Here is a 17,950-nt window from a genome sequence, read left to right on the forward strand (position 1 = left end):
GAAAGTGATTTAAGACTTATTTGTAGAAGTGCTGCAGAAAAGGAATGTGATATTCATCATCCCTGTTTCATTGTTGAACAAATTAGACCACATTAAACTTATAGTTGCTTTATTGTGTCCCCAGTGCTAGAGAGGTCCATCCAAGTAGGGAATAAAATACTAATGCATTTTTAATACAACACCTGAACCTTTGGTCCATGCACAGAAAGAAGGAGAAAAAGGCATAACTCCTAAAACTGAACTGATGTGGATATATAAGATCTGACTTCATGGGCCATCACCCTGTGTCAAAAGATGTGAAGAGTTGAGGGTCCAAGCTCAGAGCTTGTGCTGCATGGGCTCCTTTTAGCAGTGGCAGTTCCCAGGCTTTGCTGTCCCATGGTCAGCTGGACAGAGGAATGAATATCCTGGAGGAACCATCACATTTCACTCCCTAGAAGCCTTACTTAGACTGTGTCTCTCTGCTGTGAGCTGACAATCAAGAGTCTAGAATGCAGTGGTAACTTTCAAGCCACGTGATGTTAAAGACAATGGGAGTGTGCTTTTTCATGGCAAGCTTTCTGTTGTTCACAGATATCTGCCAGATCTGCATCTTTCACAGGCTTCAGCATTTTTATGCTCACTATGCAGTAGCTAGCTCTATCCTTATATAAAGGGGTGGGGGAGAGGAGGGAGGCTTTGGGCCAGAGAGTGTAAACAGCATGTCCAGCACCACAAAATAGGTGGGGCAGAACAAAATCTGAATGTGAGTCTCCTGAGGGCGAAGCAAGAGTGTTAATCATCGGCTTTCTTAACCTCACCCACCCCTCTTGCTGTTAGTTGAATTATCTTTCTCTTCCTTTCCATTCCTGTTTTCACTTAAATTTTGAGTCTGCTTGGACCTCGCTCCTTTGTTTCTAGAAAGCTGCCTTATTGCAGGAGAAGTTCTGAAGAGGTTTGACTGCACACTTTCCCCCACCCCTCCCAAATTCCGCACGGCCATCCTGTCTCCCCGCTCTTTCAGGGGAGGGGCTGCGCTGGCTGGGAAGGGGCAGGGGCTTTAGGCAGGGGGGCTCCTGGGCACACGTGCAACTCTGCTTCAGGGAACACTCTGCTTCTTGGGCAATTCCTTTGATGTTTGACAATATATTTTATTCAGGGAGTCGCATTTCACCTCTAATATTTTTAAGTTTTGTCTGTGATTCAAGAATCACCATTAGAGTTGTTTCTTTTTCTGCATTTTGGTCTTGGAGACCTAACAAAGCTGCAGCCAATAAAAACTCTTTTTTTTTCTGTTGTATGCCCAAAAAATATCATCATGTAACTAACAAATATCATATTTTGGTTACGGTATCAGATGGGCAGAGCTTGTTACCTCCCAGCAGATTAACCTTTGAATCTTTACAGATTCATTAACTGCGCACATCAGTCACCCAATTTCAGTAAAATTTATTGCATTTAAGTATTGCAGTGCTGTGGAGGCTGGATAGGATTCCCCCTTATCAGTACCATTAATGGCTTTCTGAACTGTTGCCAGTTCATTCACCCCACCCAGCTTTCAATAATAAAATAATTTTGACATAGAGCCCATGTTTCAACATTTTTAATAAAAACAAAATAAAAAAACCATCAGTAACAGAGCAGTAAAGTTTTCCCTCTCTTTCCTCTTTGCCAAAAATAACAGAAAGGAAAATGTCAATCTGGCTTGGCTCCAAAAAAGGAGGAAATTGAATGGTCTTAGCCCTTACTCTTTGACTAGTAGCATTGTGTACATAGAAGACTTGACTCTTGGGCTCATTTTGACGGATCTGAAACACAGATAAGAATGTAGAAGACTAGATTCTGTAATTTATAGCCAATGATTCTGGTTTAGATCTTTCAGTACCACATAACAAATCAATGTGATTTAGAAAATAACATGGTTTCTGCCATTGACATAAGCCATATGTGAACTGCTAAGCTACTATGTAAGCCACAGCAATACATTTTAGTCAGCAGGAGGAGATTCTTTGTGCTGTTCTGCTTGAAACTATTTAATCCATTATCAACATTTTGAATGAGTCCTTCCTAAATTGCACTCTGGTAATGTGTTGGAATGTCTCTCTTAGGCTAAGGGAAGAGAGAAAAATATCTTACACGCAGTTTTATATGTAACTCACTCACTTGGACATTTCGAAATAGGACAAAATTATATCTCACAATCATGTTAGTATGTTGCAATCATGTACTAATAACAGATTAAAACCTCACTGATTATACTGTCTATGATCTGTCCACATAATAATGGTCAGCAATGCAAATCCCAATGAGCAGAAGAGCTAAGTGTCTATAAAAAGACTGAGGCAGCAAATAAGGGGCCAAAGTCTTCCCTAAAGGGTTTGAGGTTTCAAATTCAGTCTGAAGATCTTTGTGTATTTCACCCTTGCTTAGGCTTCCTTTGCACATCTGAGATTTCTGACAGCTGGATGACAAGTAATGAAGGAGTAAACACTTACAGGACAAAACTGTATGCTGCCTACTAAAGTGGGCATCTTTGGGCCAGAGCAGTCTCATCTGACTTGTGTGAGGTAAAATCTTCAAGTGTGCCATTACCCCCAAGAGGTAAAATCCAGTTTCCACAAACACTCCTTTACTCCTGCAGGTTTGCATGGTTTCCATCTGATGTACACAAACTTAATGAGCGAGTGAGGTTTTTCTCTCATTGAGACCTCATTGAGAGAATGAGGGAGAAAGCGTGGGATAGATTCCTCCCACACAATGTGAGTGACTTCTCTGGGCTGCTCTGCTCAGTTATTGATGAAAAACAGTTACCCTCAGAAAGTGATTTTGGTCTTAGTTTCCTTTAAGCACATCTCGGGGCAAGGAATTTCCCTGCCTGAAGATGCCTCAGGTAACAGGGGTGGGTTAAATCTGTGCTCACAAATCTCCACACTATTCCCCTAAACTGCAAATATGTGAAACAGTATAACTAGTCAGGGTTGGAAGGAGGGAATGGAGTCTATTTCCTAAGCTTATTTTCAAATTCTGTGGCCTGTATGTCTCCTGAGGAACACCCCTTACTCTCTCCCTGCTGGCTAGACACCATTGCAAGTAAAAACTATCTGAGGCTTCAGAGCCCAATGCTCAGTGGATCCACATCATTAAAGTAATGCTTGAGTGTGAAATGAGTGGAATAATAAGTTTATTTGTCCCAGAGGCACCAAGTTCCTGGAACTGTGATTGCTCTTAACCTCCTTCATCTTGGTGCACCTCCTCATTGCACTGTGTTTTCATGCCAGAGGAAAACGAGGCTCAGTCCATTCCCCTTTCTGCCATGTCCTACTTTCTAATGAAAAAAAATTCACACGGATGAGGTGGAGGGAGCCATGACACACTCCGCCCTGGTGCTCTGGCTGGAGAACAATCCTCACACTTTAAATGCAAAGGGGATTGTGTTATCAGGGCCATGTGCTACTTCTGATGCAAAACTACCATAGCAACTGCTATTGATGTAGGAGAGCCCAAAGAATTATGGTACGAGCTAAACCAGGGGCTTTGACTCCTAGCTCAGCATTTACTCAGACTGGTTTCTACACCCCTGGTGTAGAAATACAGCTGCATGCAGCTTTGAAAAGGTGATCTGCAAATCTCTTTTTGATGTGAATAAAATAAATAGCTAGCACAAACTCAGAGTGTTTCTGCCATGTACATTTGCTTTGCTTATTAAAAAGTCCTGTGCTCTTGTAACAAAGCACAGAATTTGGAAGCAGATCTGGTGCAACCAAATGAGAACAGATTTCCAAAGGTGAAGGGATACTAGGAGAGGACCTGTTATAACTCTTCAAAAAACAATACCAGAGGTCAAATATTTCTTTCTCATCATTGGTCCCTGAAATAATTTTAGGAAATGTACTGCTTGGGAAAGTATTTGATCTGGCCCTGTAAAAGTGTTACTGACCCTGGCTGTTAGCAGAATACTGGCTCTTACAGCATGGGTGTCACTTTGGCTATTAAAATAGTGGTATGAGATATTGAGTGTTAATGTTGTGCAACTTCAATAGCTTGAGAAGATTAAAGAAAAATTTACATTTGTGGTACTTCTATGTATCAGGCTTTCATGAGAAGCCTTTCCAGTCATATGACATAACCAGCTCCTGGTTTTGTAAAACCAGAAAAAAAAAAACTGAGGTGAGATATTTCAATAGATTAATTAAGTAAATAAAACATCAGTTTCTCAGAGCAATTAATTTCATAACATCTGAAAATGTTATGAAATGTCCCTGTGAAAATTACTTACATATTTAGGATAAGATCACAGACATATAAAATTGTTTCAGTGGGAAGGGGCCTTACAGATCATCTAGTTCCAACTCTCCCACCATGGGCAGGGAGACTTTTCACAAGACCAGATTGCACAGAGTCCCCTCCAACCTGGCCTTGAACACAGCCACTGATGGAGCATCCACAACTTCTCTGGGCAACCGTTTGAAATGCCTCACTGTCCACTGAGTAAAGAATTTCTCCCTAGCATATGAAGTAAAACTCTTCTCTCTCAGTTTAAGACCACTCCCACTTGTCCTGTGACTAGCTGTGTAAAAAGTCATTCCCTCTCTTCTTTAAGCCCCTTTTATATCCTGGAAGAGATCAAGAGCTTTAAAATCAAAAAATGGACTGTAGTGAGATTTTTGAAAAAGGACTAACCTGCCTAAGTACTTCTGAGAAGCTCATCAGGTCCTTGTTTATATAACTCTAATATCCATTCATTTCAGCAGAATTTAGACATTGAATAGGTGGAGGTTCAAGCCACAATAGATTATTGGAATTGCACCTGGAAGAAGAAGAAGAAGAAGAAGAAGAAGAAGAAGAAGAAGAAGAAGAAAGAAAAAGAAAAAGAAAAAAAGAAAAAGAAAAAGAAAAAGAAAAAGAAAAAGAAAAAGAAAAAGAAAAAGAAAAAGAAAAAGAAAAAGAAAAAGAAAAAGAAAAAGAAAAAGAAAAAGAAAAAGAAAAAGAAAAAGAAAAAGAAAAAGAAGAATAAGTGGATAAAGATTCTGTGCATTGCAGGACTTTATATATGAACTTTTACAATACAACACTGAGATCAAGGAGAAGGAAGAACACTTCTGATGGTGTTACTTTGTTTTTCTAGTTTGCCCTGTTGTGTCTTTGTAGTTCCTGCTCAGAATGAACACAGGAACTACTTATGAAGACAGTAATGCTATAAATATTATCTCAGCCTTGGCTAAGTTATCAGGGAGCAAAAAAAGAAAGTTTTTATTGAAAAAAATTGTTTAAAATCCCATTTAAATCAGTAGAGGATATAAGTTTTCTATATGGTAGTTCAACAGATTTTAAAATAAAATTTACTTTGCAGAAGCTTTAGTTGCAAATGCAGAACACTCCCTCATGCAATATTCAAGAACAAATAAGTTTATGTCTCAAAGGTCCAGCTCATTCAAACTGATAGCTCTCTGTCCTGTACATGTATTTGCTGCAAGTTTTGGTTCACAGCAAAGCAGATAAATTATTTCTCTTATTGACTATTCCACAGTCTTCATGTGATGTAACATCTGTCAGAAGTTTATGGCTTGATGTTTCAGTTTTATTCAGTACTGTGGTCTTTGGCCTCAGAACAAAACCAAAATAAATGTGAGCATTTTGGACCTTTTGCTGAAACTACACTATGCATTCCTTTAATCTTTCTTTCTAGAGATACTGTACAATAGTTTCCTTGTTTTAGACCTTCAGCATTGCTGACATTAATGCAATTATTTTTGACAAGTTGAAAATCTTCCTGTAATTGAGTTTCTATTTGACTTTAATGTTTGCCCCATTTGGAAGGCCCTGTTAACAGATTTCAAGCTGTGATAATAATATTTCCTTCCTCTAATATCAAACTTTCTAATCTGTTTTCTTTACAGATCACCACTGCTCAAAATGACCATGAGATATTTTTCAAAAGGTGTAAAAGGTCCTCTTTTTGAAAGCTTAGGGTTTGGGGATTTTTAAAATTTTTTCCCATATATCTAAATGGCACAGTGAGTCTCAAACAAAATAAGTCAGTGAGACTGGAAGCACAAAGTCAGAATTTAACAAAGTGATGTTTACCTAGCACCTTTCATAAAACAATACCATTTTTTAAAACTAGATTCTACCATTAATGTAAAATTTATTAACTGATATGGATACCATGAAATATAGTTTTGCTGAACGCATTTTCTCTCAGGTGTAGGTGCTATAGAAGCCATATAACAGTAATATTAGAAATAAATTCTTTCCCCCTCCCCTAATTGTCTTCCCTGAAACATTTATTTTTCTGAAGTTTCTTGTTTCTGTACTCAAGAATACATTGAGGAATGCAAAAATTAAAGACTTAAGTCTTCACCAGTACAAATTTCCTGAACTGTCTCTCACAGAATTATTGCCACAAACTTTCTCTTTTAAGGCACACTGACAATGAAGTTATCATTTTGGTTTCAACACGATTTTCCTTTTTCTCTGGCAGTATTCCTTCAAGTCGTTTATTCTGAGATATCCATGCCAGAATACAGCCATGCTACTCTAACAAATAGACTGTGGGGCCTTTGTGAGTAACAGACAGTTTGATTTTAAAAGAAAAATGTCAGCCTTCAACTCTGGCTGTAACCCTCTGCTTTTGGAAAGTATATCCAGGGAAAGAGTGTATAGATGTTGGAGGAAAAATTATTTTTCCCTCTACTCACTATTCCAACTGATATTTAAGGGATAAAAGACAAAGCAAGTTTGGACTAGAAATCCCAGCCAAATCAGCCAAACAAAGGGCAGTTTCATAGACAAGAAAGTTCATTTTTAAGTAGTGCATACTCCATAACTTTCTTGGGCTACATCAGCTGGTACACCACCTTTGGCAAGGATGCATATCACCCAAGGATATATATCACTTGGAGTATCACCCAAGATGTGCATACCAGCACCCATTTAAAGTACTAGTCATATTTACTACATATTTTTAGGATGTATGGAAGTCGGAATCAGATGAGAGAGGTGGTAAGGTATGATTTGAGTTATTCTTTCATCGATGCAATTTTTGGCAATTGCTCTGACACACCTTCTTAGAAAAATTCAAAGATAAATCCTCTCATCACCAATGTAGAAAACCAGAGACATAACTGCAAGAGCATAGTTATTATGTTCATACTCTATGGGAGAATATCAACACTGTACTTAGCCCCAGTGCATTTTCTTTGCCTTGTATACGAGGTATTTAATAGGAAGGAGAAAAGTCCTCCTGGAAGATGGTCGGCCCAGATTTCTGTCATGGAACAGGAATAATGCATCTGTCATATGCAGGAATAGTGATGAATAGTATTAAAATCTAAGAGAATCATCAAGAATTGGTGTGATGCTGTTTCTAGGAATGGGGCATAATCTCTGCTTTTTCACATCTCTCTGTTTCACTTGGTTCCTCAACACACTGCCTTGGACTGAAGCCCTACACCAGAGACACTTTCCTCTGCAAGAGCTACAGTCAACATTATAGAAAAGTCATCAACAGTCCCCAGGTTGAGCAGAAATGTAGCCATGGGACTTTTGATGAAAGGTGGAATTACAGTACATTAAAAATCTCTTAGACAAATTATAAAATAGTAATGCACTGTTTTATGCCATCTGGGTTTCATTAATAGATTATGTTATAGAACCTGTTCCATAAGCAAACACATAAATGCTTATTTGCTACATCTTATCAAATAACTTAAAATCAGATTTGGAAATACATGCCCAAATAAATGACTCCAATTCAGTTCAGCATTATTCATGGATTCATGATCCTGCTTATCACCAGATACTCAATTTCGTGCTGGTATTCATGAAGGTGCCCACCAATCACCCCAGATTTCTGAGTGTGTGACAGAAATGCACTGTTATTCATTGTTTGTTCTTTCTCTCTCCTTAAAGGGGGCAATTCTTCAGATGGGGCAGCAGGAAGCATGACCCATTCCATGCTGTGACTGGAGAGCTTGAGACCTTTCAGGTCTGAAACCTGAGCAGAGAAATGTGGAGGTGCAAACCCTCACACAGCAAAAGGAACCCTGTGTGACACAGGAATGTTGAGTTTCACACAGGGCTGGTCATGGTATTTTAAAGTTGTGATGAATGTGGGGTAAAAGTCTACATCTTATAGTGTTAGTATAAAAGATTTCATAGTTAATATAGTTAATATCTTGCCCTACAAATCTGCAGCTTCTTCTTCCCTTCAAATCTTTTCTCTAATTGATGTCTCAGTGTCACACTTATTACAAAATATTATTGGGCTGAAACTTTCTTTACCACTGAATCCCAGAAATCTCAACTTGCTTTGGAGCAGTAAAATATGTTTCTAAATTCTAAGTATTCCAAACATTCCTATCCAATATTTCCAGGAGGTTCTGCTATATAACCTGACATATGCAGAAAAAGCTTTTCACAGAAGAAAAATATCTGGCAGAACTGATAACTGCAAAGACTGCTGTACTCCCCATTGTCTGCCTTTCCTATTAATGGAGTAAAACAATTAATAAAAGGGAATCTGTTTTGAGTAATTATGCATGACTTATTTACATGAAGAGTCTCTGGGTACAAAGTTCTGTACTTCCTGGTAATTTCTGGGCTGTGTTGTTAATATAGGCAATAAGATGCCAAAATGTTTACTATAGTGCTCTTTGCAGCATGGCATTATGAAGCCATTAATATTTTTGCACATTTTTGCCCCTTCTTTTTTACAATTTTTAACAGTTTTACACTTTTAACAGTTTCATTAATTAACTATAATGTACATTGTGTACCTGATTTTTTAACCTTCTCTTTTTATATTAAGTGCCTCTCAATGTCATTAACTTCCATTGGGACCTTCTAAAACACCCACATTTGAATTTTTTGTAAAGTAGGATTCTCTGGAGAAGATTCTGGGGGTGAAAAACATTTATTTTAACATTAGGAAAGATGAAAGCTACAAAATTATTCCAAAGCTTTAGCAACAAGAAAGATAAGGTCTTGATTTTCAAAGATGACCACCCAAAATGGCATGATATGGAAATGAGCTTGCTTGAGCAAGTTTTTATATTGTATTTGCTGGATGCACAAGCATACCAAGAATCTAAACAGTGACAGTACTGCTAAATAAAGCAGATATTTCTGTACATTCTGCTGTATTACATGCCAGGCAATGCTGCACTGGATAAATGTTATAGAGGTATTATACAGTTTATAATTTGCACTCCTCTCCATTCCCTTATTCTCTTGCAAGACCATGTGGGACACTTGTCCACAGTTTTTTCACGAGTCTTTATTTTTGGCGTCCCCACATTAGCTAACAGGTTTGTCATTTTAAATTTTGATTGCATTTGAGGAAACACTGAATGATCAAGAGGAGACTCAAGTTCCGTGTTCGGTGCTCCCTGATGTAACGGTATTTAAAGTTTTAAAAATAAAGGAAGGAAGGAAGGAAGAAGGAAGGAAGGAAGGAAGGAAGGAAGGAAGGAAGGAAGGAAGGAAGGAAGGAAGGAAGGAAGGAAGAAGGAAGGAAGGAAGGAAGGAAGGAAGGAAGGAAGGAAGGAAGGAAGGAAGGAAGGAAGGAAGGAAGGAAGGAAGGAAGGAAGGAAGGAAGGAAGGAAGGAAGGAAGGAAGGAAGGAAGGAAGGAAGGAAGGAAGGAAGGAAGGAAGGAAGGAAGGAAGGAAGGAAGGAAGGAAGGAAGGAAGGAAGGAAGGAAGGAGGAAGGAAGGAAGGAAGGAAGGGAAGGAAGGAAGGAAGGAAGGAAGGAAGGAAGGAAGGAAGGAGGAAGAAGGAAGGAAGGAAGAAGGAAGGAAGGAAGGAAGGAAGGAAGGAAGAAGGAAGGAGAAGGAAGGAAGGAAGGAAGGAGGAAGGAAGGAAGGAAGGAAGGAAGGAAGGAAGGAAGGAAGGAAGGAAGGAAGGAAGGAAGGAAGAAGGAAGGAAGGAAGGAAGGAAGGAAGGAAGGAAGGAAGGAAGGAAGGAAGGAAGGAAGGAAGGAAGGAAGGAAGGAAGGAAGGAAGGAAGGAAGGAAGGAAGGAAGGAAGGAAGGAAGGAAGGAAGGAAGGAAGGAAGGAAGGAAGGAAGGAAGGAAGGAAGGAAGGAAGGAAGGAAGGAAGGAAGGAAGGAAGGAAGGAAGGAAGGAAGGAAGGAAGGAAGGAAGGAAGGAAGGAAGGAAGGAAGGAAGGAAGGAAGGAAGGAAGGAAGGAAGGAAGGAAGGAAGGAAGGAAGGAAGGAAGGAAGGAAGGAAGGAAGGAAGGAAGGAAGGAAGGAAGGAAGGAAGGAAGGAAGGAAGGAAGGAAGGAAGGAAGGAAGGAAGGAAGGAAGGAAGGAAGGAAGGAAGGAAGGAAGGAAGGAAGGAAGGAAGGAAGGAAGGAAGGAAGGAAGGAGGAAGGAAGGAAGGAAGGAAGGAAGGAAGGAAGGAAGGAAGGAAGGAAGGAAGGAAGGAAGGAAGGAAGGAAGGAAGGAAGGAAGGAAGGAAGGAAGGAAGGAAGGAAGGAAGGAAGGAAGGAAGGAAGGAAGGAAGGAAGGGTAAAATTACAAAACTTCATATCCTTTTAATATTTACAAAAGTCCAGCATGCTACACCTCTAAAGACTCAGATGCTTAGAATGAAATATTCTGGATTTTGAATTCCTTGTAAAGTAGCAAAGTCTTGTGATCTGAGATTGATGGTCAGGTGCAGCCAGTGAAATGGCCACATTTCCTTTAGTTTTGATGTCCACTTCAGAGATCTCTTTCCCATAATTTTAATACATCAAACAGTCATATACAGTTTCTAGATGGCAGAATTCAAGCAAATTGAAGTAACAGTGGTGAAATGAGTAAGGCACATGCTAGCTTACACAGGAATTTTGGTTTATGATTATGGGATGAGTCTGCTTGTGAAGCTTCTTTGGGAGTTTCTGAGAAATGCCATCTCCTGTTAAATGTTAAACGAGTGTGTGCTAAATTTGACTCTGCTGTTTGTCTTTGGTGTCAGATATTTCATAATAACACAGTTTATTGCGAGACAACCATTTTTTAACAACCTGGCTATCCCTGGTTCCAGGAGTGATTTTCTCAAAGTATTAATGATAAGATATAATAAATGTCCTTACTCTGAAAGTAGGCAAAGGCAATGTCCTGAAGACCTTCCTGCCTCTCTGCTTTGTCCCAGCACCCAGAAAACCAATGCAACTATTATGATTTATATGCAGTCTCTGAAGAAAATATTTTAAGTGTAGATGGGAATGCCCTTGCTCTTTGCAATTTATTATATGCAGGTTTATTAGAAAAAAAAGCAAAAAAGTAATTCATATGTTCATTTCTATGAATTTGATACATTTTAACTTCAAGAAGGAAAAAAGGAGGGAAGCTTTCAGAGACAAGGTTCCCTCTTTGTTTGAAAGACCAAACATAATTCAGAGGTTTTTGGGGTTTTTGCATTGTCTGTAGGGGAAGACCATGAACACAGTTCATTGGAGGTGGTGAAATGCACCCCCACACGCACTTTCAAATTGTCAATTAAAGATTAACCAATGCAAAATGCATTTTAAATATGCAGTGTTGATGCCGCATATGTTGATGCTGTCCCAAGTAATCTTAACGTGTCACCATAATGACTACAAGTCCAAGCAGTGCTAAAGAGTTATTTTTAGCAAACAGCTGACAGTGACTCACAAACTTGAAAGGAATTGTAGCAGTGGAGCACAAAGGAGGACATTGCTAATATTCATGTTTTCCCACAGAGAAACTCAACCTCTTGCACAGTGATAGACTGCACATAAGGATGCCTCATACCCAGGTGCTGAGGTGGTTTTCCTGCTAAACAAAGACTGGCTAAAACACTATGCAGATCCTCAAGAATCAAAAGCCTCTGGCTTTACAAGACCAATTTACAGCCTGATTTTAAGTTCTCATTTTCAGTGCCAGACAGGTTCAAAAAGAATGTCTGTTTTCATTTCAGCTGGGCTAATCCATACATAACATCCTTTCCCACTATTTACTAGACTGCAGCTATCAAATGAAGATATGATGTCTGTGTTTGGGTTAGTTGGTTTAAATTCTAATGACCATGATGTAATCACTATAATCAAGCAAAGCTTGTCTGTCTTTGGGTTTGGGTCTCTTTGCCATAGGCCCAGAGTTTCTAGCTGTGTCATTTAAACTAACCATAACACTACCTAATTTTCAATTAACAGCGAGATTGTTATACAAAGTTGTGTGGCCCTAATTTAAAGGCTGCTTTCCAAGGCTCTTTGTTCTTTTTTAAAAGTTTACTAATATTTAGATAAGCAACCTCAATTTGCAGTTAATCTTTGCAGTTAATGCTTTGTTAAACTGAACTTTCCCTGGGCTTTTTGTCAGTAGTCATCAGGAGTGGTTTTTCTTTCTGAATGTACTCATTAACTCACTTCACATCCAGTATAGATGGGACTTTTGGGCAGGGTTACTCAGGAAGAGCCTTATTTAAATACATTCTGAACATTTGTTAGAAAAAAACAACTGAATTATATTCCTTTAATGCCCTAGATCCTATGTGCATTTACATTTTTTAGGAAAAATTCTAGGTTGTATATGTCTTGCTTTTTTCAGAAGAAAAGGTGGGAACTCTGGATAAATTGCAATGTTGAAGCAATGAAGGGAAGAGAAAGCAACAGTATTCAGACTATTGCTTTGTTTAGCTTCATTTGCCTTCATCTCCTCCCTGTCTGAAAGTTTGGTTTCTTGCCTTTGAAAGTAAAATATCTACATTTTTTACATTATTTCTTTGATATGTGAAAAATTGAGCTAAGAAAATAATAAGCTCTAAATGCATTGAGTTTGGCAGAACTGTACTTGCAAGAAGATCTTAAAAATTTCTGAAGTTGAAATGAATGAGAGACAAAACACACATACACACAATAAGCACTAATTAGTGAGGCTAAGTATCAGGAAAAAGTTCCTGCCAATTAGAGTTTTTCAAGGAACAATCAGCTCAAGGAAACAAATATTCGGGATTTTAAAACTTCATGGGAAGCAAATGCTACAGAAAAATTCTTCATTGGCATAAGATGTGCTGATGGTCTACGTCATCCTGCTTGAATTTCTCAGATGTATTTTGTTGTCTTACATTGGGGCATAGGATTCATGTGTCAATTTATTCCCAAGGTATGTTTGCTCCAGTACCCTGTTTTTGACAGGAATCCATTGGAGATGTTTAAGGGAGTATGTAAAAAGAAGGTTTATTTAAATAATTTGATTAAGAATTCATAAAATTAGATAAATATAAATAGTATGGAAGTGACAGGTGATTTCTTTCTATTGCCACTTGTTTAGGAAATCTGGGTGATGTGTAAATGCAATCATTGAACAAACATTCTTTAATTCAACTTCACGCAGCATGGATTCCTTTTTAGGAGAGAGGAAATTTTTTGGACATAAATGAGCCAAACTGTTGTTCCCTCTGTCTAGGGTGAGTTGCTTATGACCAACCCCAATAAAGGACTTACTGTGTGTTTGATTGTCCTGTCTGGGTTTCCTACAATGGCTCACATGCAAGTCAGGGTCTTTCCTGGGAACAGAAGATTGCCTAGCCTCTGATATCCACTTGGTATTTACAGTTGTAGTAAATTCTATCTAATTTTTAACTAAAAATTTTCCTCTAAGGAATTGAAAGCTTTTACATATTAAAATAAAGCCATCTGCAACTATATGTAAAAGAAAAAAAAACCCTAAAGGTTTTTGTTTATGCAATCTTCATAGCATCATAGAATCACCAAGGCTGGAAGAGACCTTTAAGATCATCAAATCCAACTGCAACTCCTAAACCACTAAACTATAGTACACAGAAATCTTGAGATTGATTTTTAGCATAGGAAATCATAACCAAAGCTAAATTTGTGAACAGCTACACTGAAGTTTTGTCTCCATGCAAGTATGTGCAGCCAAAGTATTATCACTTATGTCAGAAATTGCTCATTTTTGATTCCATTATTTTGTGGACCACTATTTAAAAAGGGATCATTCTAAGTGTGAGTTTGGAACAAGACATGATGAAATGAAGTGTGAAGAGATCTTCTCCTTGCACCTGCTGTGGTGAAGCAGCCTGCTCTAAAATTTTTCTCTTATTTTGGGACTATTTAAACTCCAAGGCCCATACTGCAGAATCTAGTAAAATCTTTGCACAGACAGGCAGGCAGTGATCCAGCTCTGCAAACATAGTGATGAAAAAGGTCAGAAGAAACAAATCTAAACTGAAAGGAATTAAAAAAAGCAGAAGGCACTTGTCTGGAGTCAGGTTCTGCCCATTAACATGGTGTAGCCATGACTCACTGGGCACTTCTGAACAGCAGCTCCCAATGAACAGAGGGTTTGTAATGTCCCCAAGGGCCACAGTGAAATTCTTGTCACTGACTTCTCTATTTCCAGGCTCAGAGCAAAGTGTGAAGTTAGCAGCCAGCCAGCCAAAAAAGAAAGCCTATCTTCCATATTTCCCCGTGCCCAATTCACACTTAAAGTGCCAGTCTAGCCAGCAGTAATTCCTTTTTTCTGGTACTTCCATCTGGAAAGCAGTGAACATGGATATCTTGCAGGCCAGCCAAATTTGAAGTGCTTACACTAGCTGGAAAAAAGCTTTCCAAGCTGTCCAAACCCCTCTGAATTCATCAGACTACTTCTCTGACCCTCTTAATCCTAATATTCTAGTTTTCAGAGACCTGGGGAATGATCATAGATACTTATAATCTCCCCTGTGTAATTCAGGAGCAGAGCTAGATGCACACAAAACAAAATCCCCTCAGTTTGATTGTTGTTTTCCTTATACTGGATTATGTTAATTTCTGTTCTGCTGGCACATTCCCAAAAAACTCTTCCCCCATAGCATGTGCCATAAATTTACTGTTTAATTTGTTGTTGGACCAGCTTGCAACTGATCATCAGAACCTCATTTTAGCACCTAAAAGCTGTCAAATCATATGATCTGCCAGCTCCACCCTATAATTCAAGAGAAGAAGTAGATGCATATGAATGGGCATTCATCCCACCTGTGTTCAAAACCCTTTCTTAAAATTGGACAGTTTGTTCTCAGAAGGAGTTTTTTAGCATTTCCCAACTATCAAGGGACAAAAATCAGAAGATAAGAAACCAGCTCTGATTGAGGGTTGGGGAGCAAACAGTGAAACAGCTGAGCCTCTGTGTGCTCTGTCACGTAACCAGACACACAGAACCACCAGCTGAAAACTTCTGGCCCCAAAGTCTGCCAATTGGTTGTTGTAGTTTTAGAGAAAGAGAAATAATGCACAATGGCTTAGTGTCTGAGACAAGAGGAATAGGCAGCAAGAGTAATGGAAGGAAGTGGGAGTTAGTATTGCTTACCATGAGGATAGTAGCAATTGCAAGAGTTGCAATTGTAAGAGTAATTGCAGTACTATTAAACTGACTTTAGATGTCCAGGAAGGATTGAGAGCAGTAGCAGACTACTTCTGTTCTGTGTAAGTCTTCAAATGGGGCTGAAATGTGGCCTCTGACATTTTTCAGATAAGAATATCTTTAAGAAATAATTGGTTTCCAGAGCGCTTGCACGTAGACATCTATTTCAAGGTACAAAGATACAGAAATTTCTGGAGAATATCCATCTCTTATTTAAATTCAGATTACTGATTACCTACAGATCTACCTGTGCCAAGAGACTGTGATAACTTGGTTGCATCCCCCTTCAGGACACAGGACAGAGCAAAAGTGGGAACAATCCCAGGCTCAAGTACTCAGTCCCTAATGCCTACCAGAAAAGCAGGAGAAATCTTGCTCTAGGCTGGTATGGAACCACTGTCCCTAAAAGGATGATGAGGTGTTTTTCATTTCTGAACTATTAATTAGAACTAAACTCACCTCTGGTTTCCCTCTGCCAGCCCTCATGAGACATGCCCATTGTTGCTGCAGCTTCTAGAAACTAATGAGTGTTTATGTTCTCCCAGCTCCATCAGTCCAAGTGCTAACGTGAGCAGGCTTCCACGAAGCTGAAATGACTTAATGGCAGTGATGTAATCCTGTGCAAGTGTGTTCAGGTTCTTCACATGCCAGTGTCCTGCAAAAGCATTTCCTCTCAAAGAACCAATTCTAGATGGTGAAGTCTGCTGCAAACCACCCACCCACACTCAGCCTTTCTCTCCTCCCTCACAATTACTTTTTGAATAAATTGATCAGAAAATAGCCCATGTTTTCATTCCTTCAGTTAACAACAGTGTCTGCATTATTACTATACATTTGACAAGTAGAGAACACTGCGTGCAGAGCTGCTAGGCCAGATATTTGTACCCCTTTTGGGTTATTTTTACCTATAAATTGACATGCTAAATGTGGTTTACCTAACATGCTTTATTCAAGCTTCATTCACCTATAGACATCTGTGTTATATGGCACAGTATATCTGTAAGCAAAATCAAGATGAAGTGGAACATATTCATTCATGGGAGTTTTTTTTAGAAGCAAGGAAATACTTAAAATTTTTCTCAGTATTAGAGCCAACACTTTAAAAACTCCAAAATGTACAGACATTGAAACAAAAACTGTGATGTTTATGAAAAGTAGCAACTATTGAATGAAGGTAAAAATAGAAAAGATCTATGTTTGAAGCCCGTTTTTTGTTCTTATTTTAGAAAATGACTACACAAAGCAAACCTAAAGAGTGGAATAGGATTTCATGTTTTATTGGCATTTGGGGAAACTTTATACTCTGTCTCTGGAAAATCAGAAAGGGAAGTGGTTGCAAGGAATCCACATAATATTGTATGGGAAAGCCAGCTAGAATTTACAAGGGAGTGGACGGTGCTGGTAAATCAAAAGGTTGCCAGATCCCATGGTTCACAATTAATAATAGTGGGGTGTTCCACCAGCAAGCAGTTTCTGCATTTTCGTTTTCTTTATTACCATTTCACTCCCACTAAACCACCAAATTATTTTTCTTAACTATTGATGCAAAATAGATGTTGTTAGTAAAAACATATCAGATATGTAACGAGAAGCAAATAAGCCTATTACAGTTTCATAAATACCATGAAAATTCCAAACTGTAGGGTGTTTTGTTTTGTTTTTTCTTGCTGAGAAATAAGCTTTTATGGCCAAATGTTATGAGAACCAAGTGTTCACAAGATCCAGAGTTTCAATGCTCAGTTTGAAGGCTCATTTTTAGCTATATGCACTCTTGATTTGGTGCCAGTACAGATACAGTCCCAGAAGGGGATGTTTAGGGACAGCAACTGACAGGATCCAGCTAATATTGGGAAATATTTTTGCTGCATTTCACAACATCAAATATCACAAATGTCACCCTTGTGTGCCACCACATGGTTTTTGAGGAGCTAAGTAAACAGTACCACTAAACAAAACACATTGCCTTATAAAGTGAAAAGAAATTCTATCTGCCTGTGCAATTGCAGTCCTTGAAAAGGTTTTGCCCTAAATCCAAATTATTTTGATGTATTATTTATGTGTCACATTTTTATATGGCATTGATATCCAAAGGATATTTAAAACAGAGACATGGGGAAATGACATTTCACAATGTTTGCTCAGAAGTACAAGAGGAAGAAACATTAAACTGGGTTTCCTAGGAATCACCCTTGGAAACAGGCATCTTCCCCACAAGAGGAATTTGTATGTCAAGCCACTCAGTTTTACATGGCTCAAAGTGCCTTCTTACTGACCACAGTTAGTACATGGTTATGGCTCCTTTGCCTTAGTTTTAAGTAAGAAATGGGCTCTAATGAAGACAGATTCTGGTCTCAGAGTTCCTGATATAAAAGACCTAAAAACACTCTTGCAAATATTAGTAATCAAAACTTCAAAGCAAAAATCAACAGCAATTTTGTCTGTGTTGGACTCTGTGTTCCCAGCTAAACTTACAGTGGTTTGCTCCCCAAAAGGAATATATAATTTGACAGAACTCATCTCTGCTTTACAAAAAAGCTCTTTAAGTGTAATGGATAAAATTAATTCTGAATATATTTCTAATCAAAATTGAGCTAAATCATT

The sequence above is a fragment of the Fringilla coelebs genome (genome assembly GCF_963513975.1).
Source record: "Fringilla coelebs genome assembly, chromosome: 1".
Lineage (NCBI taxonomy): Eukaryota > Metazoa > Chordata > Aves > Passeriformes > Fringillidae > Fringilla > Fringilla coelebs.